This window comes from Pleurodeles waltl, chromosome 2_2 (genome assembly GCF_031143425.1).
Source record: "Pleurodeles waltl isolate 20211129_DDA chromosome 2_2, aPleWal1.hap1.20221129, whole genome shotgun sequence".
Lineage (NCBI taxonomy): Eukaryota > Metazoa > Chordata > Amphibia > Caudata > Salamandridae > Pleurodeles > Pleurodeles waltl.
The window spans coordinates 1,183,128,882-1,183,138,595 of NC_090439.1; the positions used below are offsets into that span (position 1 = coordinate 1,183,128,882).

Consider the following 9,714-nt stretch of genomic DNA (forward strand, 5'->3'; position numbering starts at 1 on the left):
CTCTTTCTAGCCTTGTTACCCCCACTTTTGGCCTGTTTGTGAGTATATGTCAGGGTGTTTTCACTGTCTCACTGGGATCCTGCTAGCCAGGGCCCAGTGCTCATAGTGAAAACCCTATGTTTTCAGTATGTTTGTTATGTGTCACTGGGACCCAGCTAGCCAGGACCCCAGTGCTCATAAGTTTGTGACCTATAGGTATGTGTTCCCTGTGTGATGCCTAACTGTCTCACTGAGGCTCTGCTAATCAGAACCTCAGTGGTTATGCTCTCTCATTTCTTTCAAATTGTCACTAACAGGCTAGTGACCAATTTTACCAATTCACATTGGCATACTGGAACACCCTTATAATTCCCTAGTATATGGTACTGAGGTACCCAGGGTATTGTGGTTCCAGGAGATCCTTATGGGCTGCAGCATTTCTTTTGCCACCCATTGGGAGCTCTGACAATTCTTACACAGGCCTGCCACTGCAGCCTGAGTGAAATGACGTCCACTTTATTTCACAGCCATTTACCACTGCACTTAAGTAACTTATAAGTCACCTATATGTCTAACCTTCACCTGGTGAAGGTTGGGTGCAAAGTTACTTAATGTGTGGGCACCCTGGCACTAGCCAAGGTGCCCCCACATCGTTCAGAGCAAATTCCCCGGACTTTGTGAGTGCGGGGACACCATTACACACGTGCACTATACATGGGTCACTACCTATGTATAGCGTCACAATGGTAACTCCGAACATGGCCATGTAACATGTCTAAGATCATAGAATTGTCACCCCAATGCCATTCTGGCATTGGGGAGACAATTCCATGATCCCCCGGGTCTCTAGCACAGAACCCGGGTACTGCCAAACTGCCTTTTCAGGGTTTGCACTGCAGCGGCTGCTGCTGCCAACCCCTCAGACAGGTTTCTGCCCCCCTGGGGTCCAGGCAGCCCTGGCTCAGGAAGGCAGAACAAAGAATTTCCTCTGAGAGAGGGCGTGACACCCTCTCCCTTTGGAAATAGATGTGAAGGCTGGGAAGGAGTAGCCTCCCCCAGCCTCTGGAAATGCTTTGATGGGCACAGATGGTGCCCATCTCTGCATAAACCAGTCTACACTGGTTCAGGGATCCCCCAGCCCTTCTCTGGCGCGAAACTGGACAAAGGAAAGGGGAGTGACCACTCCCCTGACCTGCACCTCCCATGGGAGGTACCCAGAGCTCTTCCAGTGTGCCCCAGACCTCTGCCATCTTGGAAACAGAGGTGTTGCTGGCACACTGGACTGCTCTGAGTGGCCAGTGCCATCAGGTGACGTCAGAGACTCCTTCTGATAGGCTCTTACCTGTGTTACTAGCCTATCCTCCTTCCTAGGTAGCCAAACCTCCTTTTCTGGCTATTTAGGGTCTCTGCTTTGGGGAATTCTTCAGATACCAAATGCAAGAGCTCACCAGAGTTCCTCTGCACTTCTCTCTTTACCTTCTGCCAAAGGATCGACCGCTGACTGCTCAGGACGCCTGCAAAACTGCAACAAAGTAGCAAAGATGACTACTGAAACCTTGTATCGCTTCATCCTGCTGGCTTTCTCGCCTGTTTCCTGGTGGTGCATGCTCTGGGGGTAGCCTGCCTCCTTCTTGCACCACGAGCTCTGAAGAAATCTCCCGTGGGTATACGGAATCTTCCCCCTGCAACCGCAGGCAACAAAAGACTGCATCACCAGTCCTCTGGGTCCCCTCTCAGCACAACAAGCGTGGACCCTGGAACTCAGCAACTCTGTCCAAGTGACTCCCACAGTCCAGTGACTCTTCAGTCCAAGTTTGGTGGAGGTAAGTCCTTGCCTCCCCACTCTAGACTGCATTGCTGGGTACTGCGTGATTTGCAGCTGCTCTGGCTCCTGTGCACTCTTCCAGGATTTCTATCATGCACAGCCAAGCCTGGGTCCCCGATACTCTAACCTGCAGCGCACAACCTTCTGAGTTGTCCTCCGGCATCGTGGGACTCCCTTTTCTGACTTCGGGTGGACTCCGGTTCACTCCTCTTCCAAGTGCCTGTTCCGGTACTTCTGTAGGTGCTGCCTGCTTATGTGAGGGCTCCCTGACTTGCTGGGTGCCTCCTCTGTCTCCTCATCCAAATGGCGACATCCTGGTCCCTCCTGGGCCACAGCAGCCAAAAACCCTAATCGCAACCCTTGCAGCTAACAAGGCTTGTTTGTGGTCTTTCTGCGTGGGAACACCTCTGCAAGCTTCTTCACGACGTGGGACATCCATCCTCCAAAGGGGAAGTTTCTAGTCTTCTTCGTTCTTGCAGAACACAAAGCTTCTTCCATCCAGTGGCAGCTTCCTTGCACCCTCAGCTGGCATTTCCTGGGCATCTGCCCACTCTTGACATTGTTGCGACTCTTGGACTTTGACACCTTGTTTCACAGGTACTCAGGTCTGGAAATCCACTGTTGTTGCTTTGCTGGTGTTGGTCTTCCTTGCAGAAACCCCCTATCACGACTTCTGTGCTCTCTGGGGGTTATAGGTGTACTTGACACCTACTTTTCAGGGTCTTGGGGTGGGCTATTTTTCTAACCCCCACTGTTTTCTTACAGCCCCAGCGACCCTCTACAAGCTCACATAGGTTTGGGGTCCATTCGTGGTTTGCATTCCACTTTTGGAGTATATGGTTGTGTTGCCCCTATACCTATGTGCTCCTATTGCAATCTATTGTAACTTTACATTGCTTGCATTACTTCCTTTTGCTATTACTGCATATTTTTGGTATTGTGTACATATATCTTGTGTATATTTGTCCTCCTCATACTGAGGGTACTCACTGAGATACTTTTGCCATATTGTCATAAAAATAAAGTACCTTTATTTTTAGTATATCTGTGTATTGTGTTTTCTTATGATATTGTGCATATGACACCAGTGGTATAGTAGGAGCTTTGCATGTCTCCTAGTTCAGCCCAAGCTGCTCTGCTATAGCTACCTTCTATCAGCCTAAGCTGCTAGAAACACCTCTTCTACACTAATAAGGGATAACTGGACCTGGCACAAGGTGCAAGTACCCCTTTGGTACCCACGACAAGCCAGGCCAGCCTCCTACAGTACCCTGATTCAAAAAACGAAGGAGCATATTTACAAGGAAGTGGGAAATCATTGATGATACGCCACTTTTCTTGAGCCCCCCCTAACGACACCATGTGTGCGCCAAATTTACTATACGGAGCAACATGTTGCACCTTAGCACAATACATTAAAAAATGCTGATGCTATTGTGGCACTTTGGTGGATGAGTGCAAATAATTATGTTGCTACTCCATCAAAGTCAAGGGAGGCCCATTGAATACAATGGGAGCGTCACTTTAACGCCTGCCGAAGGCAGCTATTAAAATGATGCTAAAAATGGTGCAGTGAAATCTTAGAAATTTCACTGCTCCATATTTTCGGGCCTCCTAATGAGGGAAGGGCCCCCTTGCATACATTATGCCTAGCGCAGGCATAATGTGACACAAGGGTTTTTAAAGTGGTGCAAAGCATTCATTGTGCCACTTTGTAAATATGGCACAACGAAAATTCCTCTTTAAAGCCAAATTAGCATTAAAAAATGATGCTAATGTGGTGCAACGAGGCGAAAGGGGCTTGTAAATATGCCACCATGTTTTTGTGCAACTTGTGAGAGGATACTATGCTCACAAAATACTGTTCCATGCAGAATACACATCATCACAGCTACAGGGCATCTACTCAGGACACCAGGAGCCGGATTTGCAAAGATAAACATAGACCAAAAGTATAAGTTTAGACCAAAAGTGTAAACTTAGACCAAAAGTCCAACTTTACTACGAGTTAAGTTAAGGCTTTGGCCCAACTATAGACTTTTGGGCATACGTTAGACCAAAAATGTAAACTTAGACCAAAAGTCTAACTTTACAGTGAGTAAAGTTAGACTTGAAGTGTAAGTTTAGACTTTTGGTCTAGGTTTACCTTTGTGAACTGGGCCCCAGATATATGTATGTATGCATGTATTTATATATGCATGTACGTCTCTATATATGTATGTATGTGTGTATATGTGAGGAAATCGAGTGTATTATATGGTGTGGCTGTGTGACCTCACCATGTAAACACTTACCAACCCCTTTAGGACCACTAGGTTTAGTGGAGAAGTGTGGCTCAATGGTTAGAGCAGCAGACCCTGAGGCAGAGATCTGGCTCAAGACCAGGGTTCAAGTCCCACTTCGGCAGGTCTTGGGCTCAATTCCCCTTGACCAGATAATTCTCGCCTCGGTGCCTAATCTAATTCATGGGTGCAACTCTGGGCAATAGCTTGCTTAATCACCCCAACAGCGCTTGGATGCCTGGCTTCACCCTGCTCAGGAGTAGGTGCCTCACAGGGAAAAGCCAGGAGGGGTTCCATAGCGGTATGAGTACAGCGCCTTGAGACCCTAACAGGTGAGTAGTGCGCTATACAAGTGCTAATTTACAATTTAATTTTTTTTAGGTTTTGTTTGTAAAACCTTCAGCTCAACCCTGGGTAGCTGTGGCTCTGAGCAGTCAGGCTTACACATATGCACATGTGTAAAACATTTAAACAGCACTAAAAAAAACAGAAGAAAAAGTATTGGAGACACTCAAGAAATCCAATACCAATTTATAAAAAATAAAGTACATTTTCATATAATTTTATACACGAATAAAAAAGATCCACCAGAGCGTTTTGGAGATACAGAATTCATAAGATGCCCTAAATATGCGTGTTCTACTTAACCCCAAAGAAGCAATGGCAAATTCAGTGAATTTGACACAGAAACGTTTTGAGAAAAACCTTTAGCTTGGTATAGCATTATTTTAGGTGCCCAAATCCATTAGGGAGCCAGACCGGGGGCCCAGAAAGTCCCTCGGAAGTTCCAGCATCAGCAGCTCGTTGTTATTGACTTTCAAAGAGTGTTCCTGATACAAAGGATACAGGATGCTGAAGATGCTCAAGGATGCTGAAGATGTTTTAGTCGATGGGGTTCTTCGTCTTGCTACTCCTTAGCCCGTAGTCTTGGTGAGGCGATCTTGGCCACCGGGATCGACATCTCTGGAGGGACTTTTGAGCCTAGGTGAAGTCCAGTCATCACTGGGCTACCAGTGGTTTCAGTGGTTCCCTTATATTGGTGATAACCTGTTTTTTTGAGAGACCATGCTGCACTCTAATGACTCTCCCAGATCCAGATTTTGGACACATTTGGAGCATGGGTACTGTTCCCTAGTGCTGCAAGGCAGCAAGGAGCAGTGATTCATAAATCTGGGTTACCAACTTGCCCCAGGAGGCTCTTTCAGCTTTGTGGCCCTGTGCTGTGAACAGAAGGTCTGCTAATGGACCCTTGGATCCTCCTGCTTTGGTTCAGATGAGCTCCACAAGCAGGATACAGAAGGCACAGTTCTCTTCTTGTGCTAGCCACAGGTGCAGAAGGTGCAGTCCACATTGGTACAGCTTCTTTTTTCTGGGTTCTTAAAAGGCAGTCCTCTTTCGCTCCTCTTTTCCAGCCGAGACCTGGGTTCTGGATGCCCTTCCTCTGTCCAGTAATTGTCTTCAGGGTAAGACGGTGTCAGTAGACAATGGGTTACTTGATTTCTCCTTCCTGATGACAACTTGCAGCCAAATGTTGCACCTGGCAATGTTAGAATTCTTCATGCTGCCCACTTTCAACATGGCTGAACTTCTCTGTTGGTGAGCAGTAGCTAGAATTTAATCCATGAGGCTCCTGGTGTGTCTGTGGTGGATTCATTTACCCCCGATGTGTTTGCAAGGGCTGGAGTTGAACATTTGGGCATCTTGGTGTGCCTGCAACAGTTGTAGTCTGAGGCTGGGAACTCATTCAATAAAGACTCAAACCCAGATTTACAAAGGTGTCAGGCAGTGCACCCAAAGTTCCTGTGCTGGGTTGCATGACAGAGAGAGAGAGAGGAGGAAAGCCCTGTATCTGCAGGTATATGGTAGTGCCCCTCCCTCTCCTTAGATCTGATGCAGAAATTTGCTGCTGAGCACCACACGCTCACCTTTTTACCATAGTGCAAGGGTGTATGTGTGAGTCTAGGATAGGTTTTGTACTTGAAGGGGATTCTTTCAGAACAAAATACTATGACTAGACAAGGTTTAAAACTTTTATTACATTGTATTTGGGCCATACAGTGCACCACACATGCAAGGATGGAAAAGGAGAAATTAAAACCTTTATTTTAACATATGCATTCCAGCAGCATTATTTTTTGCCACAAAACCCTGTCAACTAAAGTTAGAAGATAGGGTTTTGCGTCAAAAAGCATGGATCGTTGCATGTCAAGGTTCATGTGCCACCCATGTAATTCCTCCTTGATGCTAAGTAACCAAAGCACTGCTTCTTGCTCTCTTGTGTTACTTTTCTATAGAAACCAATGCATATACCATCTTGCATTGGTTTGTAAATTACACAAAAAGGTTTTGTGTCGGGTTTGCATAACTTAAGTAATGCCATTCTGACACAACCTTTGTAAAGCTTGGCCTCATTGTGTTACAAGCATTTTTCATATTAGGCCTCTTCCCTCAGGTGACATCTGTTCTCCTTGGGCTAGAAGTATGAGGCAAACGTCCCAACCACTATCCTAGGTCCTTCAAGGGGAAGTTGTCTTTCCTAGAGAAGGGGTGCACAAGGATTATGTCTGGGCAGGTAACTGACTTACATTTGGGGGTTGTAAGTACAAGGACTGAGACTGAACCTTTAAGACTAGTGGGCAGATCTTGCTCTTCTTCATTCTGTTATGATCTCCAAGTGGCAATAGAAAAGCTGGGTATCAAACGGGGGATGTGGGAAGATGGTCACCTGTAAATGTGATAGAAATAATACTGAAGGACATGAAGAAAGATCAGGGTTTTTCCACCCAATCACTCAGTTGCCAGAGCAAGTCTGTTCCTCTGTTCTCACAAACCCCCCTAAACCATGCCTTCTGTCGCTGAATGAGCATAACTGTCACTGGTCTGTCATCACCTTGTGCACCGCAGAGCTTCCACCGGAGAGGAACTGGGAAAATTCAAACCTTGGTGTTCATTGAATCCATACTTGGACATTTTGTGAGTTTTAGATCCAGGACCTGCAGTATAGTTTGTAAGTCTGTCCTAAAGCGACTGTCCTCTCAGCAGCCGGCCCATGCTGTTACTGCTCCACACAGGAGGAAGATGTGCATGCTTAAGAGATACCTGCAGATGCTAGTAATGCCTTGTGCAGGAGATAGCTACAGATGCTGTTTGTGAAGTACCATGTTAGGACACTTATGCAAGCTCAGAAATGATTCATCATCTGATGAGGATGTGAGACAATTCTATTGAATTATTTTATATGTGTTTAACGGATGATTTGTAAGATAGCAAGCCACGTAATGCTTTCTTTTTTAACCTTTTTTACGTTTGAATGTGAGATTTTCAGATTATGTTCTTCTTTGAAGGAATTTATGAATTAATAAACAAATACAGTCTTAATTCACCCCCAAAGCAGTGATCTGTTGAAGGCCTCTGGGTGCCCAAGAACAAACTGCTTATCTCTCCACCTCTCTCGAACATTTAGTGGTTGCCATTTGTCTGCCTCCTGTTTTCTATTGCTGACACTACACATTTTAAGGTTGAATCTAAAGGTTAAAAAAATAATAAGATTTGAGGTATAAATTAAAGAACAAAGAGCAAGTCTACAAATATTATTACAGTGCTGAATATAAATTGATTAAAATGACTTGGTATAATTTACCAAATGTACTCACAGACTAAAAGAAAGGAATGCAAACAGGTCAGAAAACTAGAAAAGTAATCTCATCGCTATTAATGGAAAACTGCAGAAGATAAGGCATGAGAGAGCCATCAATGCTGATAATCTGTATTTATGGAAGAATCATTCTACTATGAACAGTGCATGGAATAATCTATCACCTTCCAGGGCTTGAAGTCATGCTTGAGACTCCCAGTTCCAGATCTGGACTCAGACACAGACATGTCATGCAAGGCGTGTGCCAATGCATAGACAGCTGTGTACACACTGTATGTGAATCGAAAACTAAAGGCATTGATGGTGGACAGGTCATAGCGTCTGAAGGTGTCATTTCCTGAACACAGAGTTAAAAGTGGTAAATAAAGATGGACCATATCCTCTTTCGAGATAATGTTACACCTCAACATCATAATCCATAGTTCCCACAGGGCATGGTCATCTGGAAACTTCAAGGGATTCACATCATAGAGGAAATCTTCAAATCCAAGAATCTGTCCTTCCCTGATGGAGAAAGTCAGGGTTCCATTTAATACAGTCAGGTGATCCAAATCGGTTATCGCTCGAGAAAAGTACATATTCACCGATCCAATCCAAATTTTATGAGGTACCTTTATCCAAGGTTCTCGCATGAATTGTAGTGTCATTAATGCACTGGTGCTGTAGAGAATGATAACCTGAGCAGTGCAGTTCTGTACAGCAGCAACAATTGTGTCCATCCTTTTACTTTCATGATATTTTAAGTCTATGGGCAATGTATAGGAAAATTCAACACAGCCTCCACTCTGGGTGATCATCGTCTTCAAGTCTTGCATTGCTCTCTCTCCACTATCATCATCTGAGGCCAGGATCCCCACCCAGGTCCATCCAAAGTGTTTTAGCAGCTGAGTTATTCCTTTGTACACTGACAGCTCATTCGGGACAGTCCGGAAGAAGGACGGAAATTTCAACTTGTCACTGAAGAGGGGATCGAGAGCACCAAAGCTGATCTGCAAACAAGAGTAAAAGAGCACACAAAGCAAATAAACAAAAACATGATAATAAGCTGCAGCAAGTAAGTGATCACATCACATGATGGGTCCTGAGAGGTGTTTAATGCCCCATCAGGGTTAAAAAATAAATTTACAACATGGGGAGATGTGCAAATAAAGTGAGGGATAGTTATTTAGTTTAATATGCCCATGCTCGAATGCTAGTAACATATTTGTAAAACAACCACTAACGTTGGACCCTCACTGAGTTTGTGTTTGTAATTACAGGTGTTCACTATGGACAGAATATAGGAGTCCCTTGCAGAAGTATTACACTGAGAAAAGAATCTGAACCATTAGCAAATGGCAGACATACTCATGATGCTGAACTTGGAAATAGAAGTAAACTAATAAAACAATAGCAAATGGTCAAATAATATCTCATATCTTTTAAGTAGGAGAAGTGGGATACACACCGGCTCATCAGAGTGAACAACACTGGGAGAGGCAGATCACCCATTGATACGTGCTTCTAGTATTGCATTATAGGTTGATCACGTGACTCCAAGTCCTTACAGACACTCTCGCCTTTATCTTGAGGCATATTCCTGCACTCCTGTTCTGCTGAGGTGCAGAGCTGTACATAAGCCAGGTAGACGGATATTTGCCATAGATCTTGGAACTTGTTGGAAGAGCTAGATGGAGAGAAGCTCCTCCCATGTCAGCCATCTCAGCTTCAACTCTCTGTGGAGCTTTCTGTCTATCACCAAGAGAGGAACAAGTTCCTACATCACAGCAATGGGCCCAAATCACAAAGGTAAACTTAGACCAAAAGTCTAAATTTAGACCAAAAGTGTAAACTTAGACCAAAAGGTCATGATAAGCCCAACCGTTAGCCCTTCATCATCGTTTAAGGAAATAACAGTTCTATGAATATGGTGCTCAATTCAATAATTACAATCATTAAGTCAAAGAAAAACAAAAAAATATATGGACAGATTT

At 44.6% G+C, this 9,714-nt stretch overlaps 1 pseudogene; it reads right to left on the reverse strand.

Moving 5' to 3' along the window:
• LOC138279157 (vomeronasal type-2 receptor 26-like) overlaps positions 1-9,441 on the reverse strand; it is a 56,206-nt pseudogene extending 46,765 nt beyond the window's left edge.
• Positions 9,442-9,714: the final 273 nt, after the last annotated feature.